The sequence below is a fragment of the Notothenia coriiceps genome, unplaced genomic scaffold (assembly GCF_000735185.1).
Source record: "Notothenia coriiceps isolate Sejong01 unplaced genomic scaffold, NC01 NC01_scaffold00016214, whole genome shotgun sequence".
NCBI lineage: Eukaryota > Metazoa > Chordata > Actinopteri > Perciformes > Nototheniidae > Notothenia > Notothenia coriiceps.
In genome coordinates, this window is record NW_011348915.1 from 1 (window position 1) to 6,541 (window position 6,541).

The window sequence follows — 6,541 nt, forward strand, 5'->3', positions numbered from 1 at the left end:
AAACATCTCTCTGTTGCTTCAGAGGCCATAACAGACTTTGTTGATTTACCAACAGTTGATTTAAAAAATCTAATCAATTTCAGTCCAACTCTCTCAATAACCTTGGCCAAAACATAAACAGTTCAACATAAAGTGCCAGTTGCACCAACAACGTAATAAATAGTTCAACATAAAGTGTACCATTTAAAATAAATAAAAAAGTGCCAGTGATTGACCTCAATCCCTCCTATTCTTCCAATATCCTGATGAAAAATAAAATCTCTCTGTTGCATAGGCCACTGTTTGATCAACGCGAATTGGGTGTGGGTCCTTGTACTCCGAGTCGGGCTAACGTCCACGCTAGCTTCCACGCTAGCTGCTATATGTTTTGCATTGAGGTGATACTTGAGGCTTGATGTGCTGCGGTGATATGCGAATTCCTTTTTGCATAATTTGCAAACAACCGTGCTCTTATCGACGCTTCCATGCGTCCGTTTTTTAAAACAAAATTTCCCATCCACGGGGCCAACCAAAGCGGTCTCATCAGCTTCTTCGTTCATGTTTGACTATTGTTCACTGTGGTTTGTTGTTGTCTGAAGTCATGAACGTTAGTTGGTGCTCCAGTATAATCGGTACCCCTGAAACTCATCCAGTGAGAAACGTTCCGCGGTACAAAAATAAGTGCGATTAAAATGCGTTAATTTTTGTGTAATTAATTAATCTTAATTAACGCGTTAAAGTCCCGGCCCTAGTTTTAACATAAAAGTATTTTTTAAATGAGATTTACCTGGCACATATTGCAGACTACCTTTATGCAGAGTTTTGTTTTCACATGTTGTTAAAGAAGGTTGTATTACCTGAGAGCAGCATGTAGTCCTGATAAATATCAGCAGCAGGAACTCTGGGCTGACACTGTTTGACTGCTTCTGATATGGCCCTGTTTTAGGAAGAAAGAGGGGATAGGAAAATATATTTTAATATTTAAAAAAATTGCCATGATTTTGTAATCACTTTAAGAAGAAAAAATGACATAATTACCTGATGTGCCCTGGTGTAGTCCCACAACAGCCTCCCACTATATTCACCAGGCCATCCATAGCAAATTCCTGCACACACAGATATAATACATATGAATATTTAGTCAGCTGCAACAATGAGTCAGCAAGGATCAGCTATACTTTCTTAGAATATAGTATTGTATTTTGAATTACTAAATTTTTTTTTAAATAGGATGGTTTTGAGACTACTGTCTGTTTTTGAGAGAGAACTGGTATTAAAAGAAATGCTATAGCACAAGTGTGTACACATGCAAACTTGAGAATATTGAAATAAAACGTATATTGTTTTGTATCGAAATCGGACTTTTATCAAGGCGCTGCCACCATCTTGTGTTGTCAAAGTGATTCATCTGTAAAGATCGCTCTCTGTATAGGTTCATGGAGTGGATGTTGCATGTTGAAGAAGTCTGACACTATAGTGAGCCATCAGCAAACCTAAGACATAATGCGATATTTAACCTGAAGGATGCATGTACGTGCCAAAACGAGTATTCAATAATGATGAATACTTACTTATCACATTAATGATATTAATGTATGTACATAATATCATTTTGTAAATAGTATTCTTGAAGAAGATTACTGTAACGTCTTTTAAATGTTGATACATAGATCAAATGACAGATCAATGTGCTATATAATGTACGTCAGAATCAGAATCTCTTTATTAGTCCCACAGAGGGGACATGTACATTGCTACAGCAGAAAAGAGCAAAGACAGCTTAATGTTACCTAAAGCGTCCATACAAAAGAATTAAAGATAAAAGAAGAAATAAATTATAATAGAATTAAACACCATTCCTATAAATAAATGATGGAATAGAACCTTTAAATTGGAGGATGTTACTGTCGGGGTTTCGTCGTACTCTCCAAATGTGTTGGGAAGACCTGACAGAAAACAGAAGGCAGAGTTCATGGCATCATTACATCATCTCGGGTGCTCTGAGACATTTAGCAAGGTCAGTGTGTGCTACGGCTGAATCATTCACAGTGTGTGTACAAACATTCATATAACCAGGGGTGCACATAACTGGTACGCAGGTACGCATGCGCGGCAACAATCTGAAATGCGTATCGGTGTCAGTACACTTTATTTCTTTTTTTCTTTTTTATATAAATGTTTTATTGAACATTTTTAAAACATACAAAAGCTCGGTGAGGATATCATCAACTTATCAACATAAGTGCAAGACATTCATTCACAATAAGACAAAAAAACATAAATAATACATCCAATAAGAGCCAGGGGGAGAGAAAAAAGCATAAAGGCACAAAACATAAGGCACAAAAACATTTAAGAGGCATTAAGCTTACTTAAAATAATAACCATTTGGAAATGTCATTGCAAATCTTTATAGACATGTTACAAGATTGTATTTTCCTAAGGGACAGAAAAAAGGACTTGAACTCATTTATGAAACAGGGAAAGGAGGGCTTGCCTCCTCTCCATTTACTACAATGTAAATGGTATTTACCCAAAATAATAATTATATTTACCAAATCAGATATGGGAGAGTCCAAATTATCAATATAATATAAAATGTGATATATTTTGAAGGCCGGAATATTTGTTAATTTAAGTAACAACCAATCTCTCACATTCGACCAAAACAATTCAGAAAAAGGGCATGAGAAAAATAAATGTTCCAACGATTCATCAGATAAATTACAAAAGGAACATGGTTCCACTTCAAAATTAAATCTTGAATTTAAAAAAGTAGAAACCGGGTAGATTTTATGAACAATTTTAAAATGAGTTTCTTTTGCTTTAGGAGAAATAGGCCATTTTATAAAATAAGATAGAGCTTTTTCCATTACAGATAAAGTGTCTAAATCAGTCCCTTGTGGAAATAAGCCTCTGTTGAAATTGTGAAAAATGTGGGATTTCAGAGAAGCATTAATAGATTTGTTATTCTTAAGAGTATCGCCAATACATTCTAAATTAGGTAAAACTGATACAACATTTGAGTACAGTAAAGTATTATGAATCATTTCAATAAGTGGTACAGGAATTGCTTTACAGATTTTGTTATAATCTTTAGCAGTACACTTTATATTGTATTTCGTTGAAAAAGCCAAAACATCTAGCAGTTTACCATTGCAATCTAGTAAATCATTAACAAACAAAATACCCCTCTCATGCCAATCACTCCTAAACAAGGATTTTCTGTTTATAATAATCACTCTATTGTTCCATAAAGTAGATCCATGAGGAGAAAAATTGTGGGTAAATATCATTTTCCAATAATGAAGTATCTGCTTATGAAAATTTGACAATTTGGTCGGAATCTTATTAACCTCAAAATCACATTTTAAAAGAAAATCAAACCCTCCTAGACGTTTAAATATGGCCTTTGGAATATGGAACCACATGGATTCTGGCTGGGACAAAAAAGCTTTCAACCATTTTATTTTAATTGTTCCAATCATCGATTCAAAGTCTAAAGCTTTAATTCCGCCTTTATCATATTCTTTAACAAGCTGTGACTTTTTAATGTAGTGAGTTTTATTTCTCCACAAGAATTGGAAAATAATTGAGTTGGCTTTTTTAATATTAGCCGAAGAGACAAAACATGAGTGGCATGGATAAATAAGTTTAGATATACCTTCTGCTTTAGTAAGAAGAACTCTGCCAAAAATAGTAAGATCTCTAGTTAACCAACGACTGAGAGATTTCTTCATATCTGTGATACGGTTACAAATATTTGGATAAGATCTTCTCTCCTGATATAATTATTAGATAATGTTATTCCTAAATATTTCACTTCAGGTACCACTCTAATAGAGTCAATAATGGAATCATCACATGAATGGATAGGGAGTAATTCACATTTTGAAGATTATTCTTTAGGAAAAATGGATGTGTCATCCGCAAATTGAGTAATTTTAAATTCTTTGTCAAAGAGGGTAATGCCTAATATTTTGTGATTCTTTATAATAAGCGTTGTTAATACTTGGGTGGTCAGAATAAATAATTTTGGGGAAATAGGGCAACCCTGTCGAATACCACGTAAAACCTTAAACCTAGGGCTTTCCAGGGTTCAAAGATACAGAACTATAGATGTCCGAATAGAGCATCCTAATTATGTTGCAGAAATGTTCACCAAAACCCAGAAATGTCAGAGTTTCCATTAAAAAGGAATGTTCAACAGTATCAAAAGCCTTATAAAAATCCAGAAATAGTACGAGACCTTCAGTATCAATAAACTCCTGGTAATCGAGCATATCCAATATCAGTCTGGTATGGTTATGAATACTTCTGCCCTTTATAAAGGCTGATTGACATTCATCTACTAGTTGATTCAGACCTGAGTTTAACCTGTTAGCATAAACATGTGCTAACAGTTTGTAATCATTACATAGTAGGGTAATAGGTCTCCAATTATCCAACAAAAGATTATTTTTATTTGGTTTTGGAATTAAAGTAATAAGGCCATGTTTCATGGTTGGCGAAAGGTTTCCTGCTGAAATGCAATCTGTGAAAGCCTTATAAAGCATTTCTCGCACATCTGACCAAAAACATTTGTAAAACTCTATGGTTATACCGTCCAGCCCTGGTGATTTGCCACCAGACATTTGCAGTAATGCACTATCTAATTCTTCAATTTTTAGTCGATCGTCCATATACTGTTTAAAAGGATCATCTATTGTCTTTTTGAATTCTGTAATTTTACTAAAAAAGTTATCACAATTTTCTTTAGAAAACTTTGAGTTATATAAATTGCTATAAAAAAGTCTAATTTCTTCGTTTATCTGGTCTTGATTTTCAATAGTGACATCATTAACACTCAGTTTTTGGATTTTCTTTTTCACTTGTCTTTGCTTTTCAAGATTGAAGAAATAAGAAGTGTTTTTCTCTCCTTGCTCAATCCATCGGGCTCTCGAACGAATAAAAGCTCCCTTAGCTTTTTCCAAATACATATTGTCTAATTGAGTTTGTAAATTGTTCAGTTTAATTTGCTCATTCAATGATAACTCAGCTTTAAGGCATCAATTATTAATTTCACTTGTCATCTCTTGTTGTTTTTGTTTCTTTAATCTAGAGGAGTATTTACTGGAATTTATCGCAATCTGTCTCACACTAAATTTAAACCATTCCCATTTACTGAGAGATGACATATCCAAAGCCAGAGTTTCTTTTATCAGTTGTTTGATCTTTTTATAAAAATCTGCATTCTCCAAAAGACTATTATTGAATTTCCATATAGGTTTAAGATTGGGACCGAAGTTGCATAGTAAAAAGGACAAAGAGATGACACAGTGATCAGTCAGAGGTGATGCTGAAATGTCACACTTTGAGACATTATTAGTTAAACTAATAGAGATTAACCAATAATCGAGCCTAGAACACTGACCATTGTTAGAAGAGTTAAACCAGGTATATTGTGCCTTTGAGGGATTATTTATTCTCCAAACATCAGTTAAATTAAGTTTAGAGGCCAAGTGAATAATAGAATCATTAAAATTATGACAATGTCCCCTTAAAGGAAGACGATCTAACCACTCATCAGGAACTACATTAAAATCCCCTCCGATTATAATCTTATCAGTCATATAAAGTACTTTCCATTCCTCTAATTTTTGGCACAAGATTAAGAAAATTATTGTTTTTAATCTTTCTGTTATATCCATAACAGCACCACCGTATGTAATTAGTCCCATTAACAATCAGTCACAACCATTAGCCAATGACCGTTTGTATCACTCCTGTGGTCAATTATATTTCAGGTAACCTGTTAATATAAGATCATCACTCCAGCCGGAATGTGATGTTCCATGGGCTGAAAAAAAATGTTGTCTCCAACATTGTACTTTCCAGAACTTAGTGTCTGCTCTGGCAGAATGAGTTTCTTGCAGAATCAACACAATTTGCCTTTTGTTCTCTTTCAAAAAAAGCAAAATTGCCTATACGTTTACGATTGTTTTTTAGCCCTGCTTTAGGTATGAACGATAACATCGTGAAAGAGCAAGGATAGGAATCCTTACGAAATGGGCAAAGGACATGCTTATCGATGCGCAGGAGAGAGTACGTAGCGCGCTTGTCATCACAAGCGTCGCCACATCAGTATATTCTAGAAGCAATGCTGCAGCCTTTTTAGACGTTCCTACATATCATTGTGGATGGTAACCCTCAGTGCGCAACCTGAGCACAAGCTGCGAAATGTCGTTAGCGTTCATGTCTCCTACAGATGCTGCGTATACCGACTAGACGTCTGCTACCTGTCAGGTCGCTAAAACTGTAATGTACTGTCGAGATAGTGTCTCACACTGCAGTCAGCGAGCACCTCCCTCCCTGAGTAGTCACGCCGCAAATGGCTCTCACCCTCCGGCGTGAGGTGCCATTAGTGTTTGCTCTGCTGATTAAGCTTTTATGTTTGCCGCGATCGTACTTAAGAGGTTCTTCTTGTTCCTAGTATCAAGCGATTGTGCGTCCAGGATAGTCATTTAGCTTACCATTCAGAGTACATGTACGATCTCTTCCATTATCTCCTGATGCTGTTATG

General features: G+C 35.1%; 1 long non-coding RNA gene across 1 annotated transcript; it reads right to left on the minus strand.

Moving 5' to 3' along the window:
* Positions 1-829: 829 nt before the first annotated feature.
* On the minus strand, positions 830-1,936 carry LOC104949443 (uncharacterized). Its single transcript, XR_798804.1, has 3 exons — positions 1,864-1,936; positions 1,018-1,085; positions 830-916 (listed from the first exon to the last, which is right to left on the minus strand). It is a non-coding gene; the product is annotated as an uncharacterized lncRNA (long non-coding RNA).
* Positions 1,937-6,541: the final 4,605 nt, after the last annotated feature.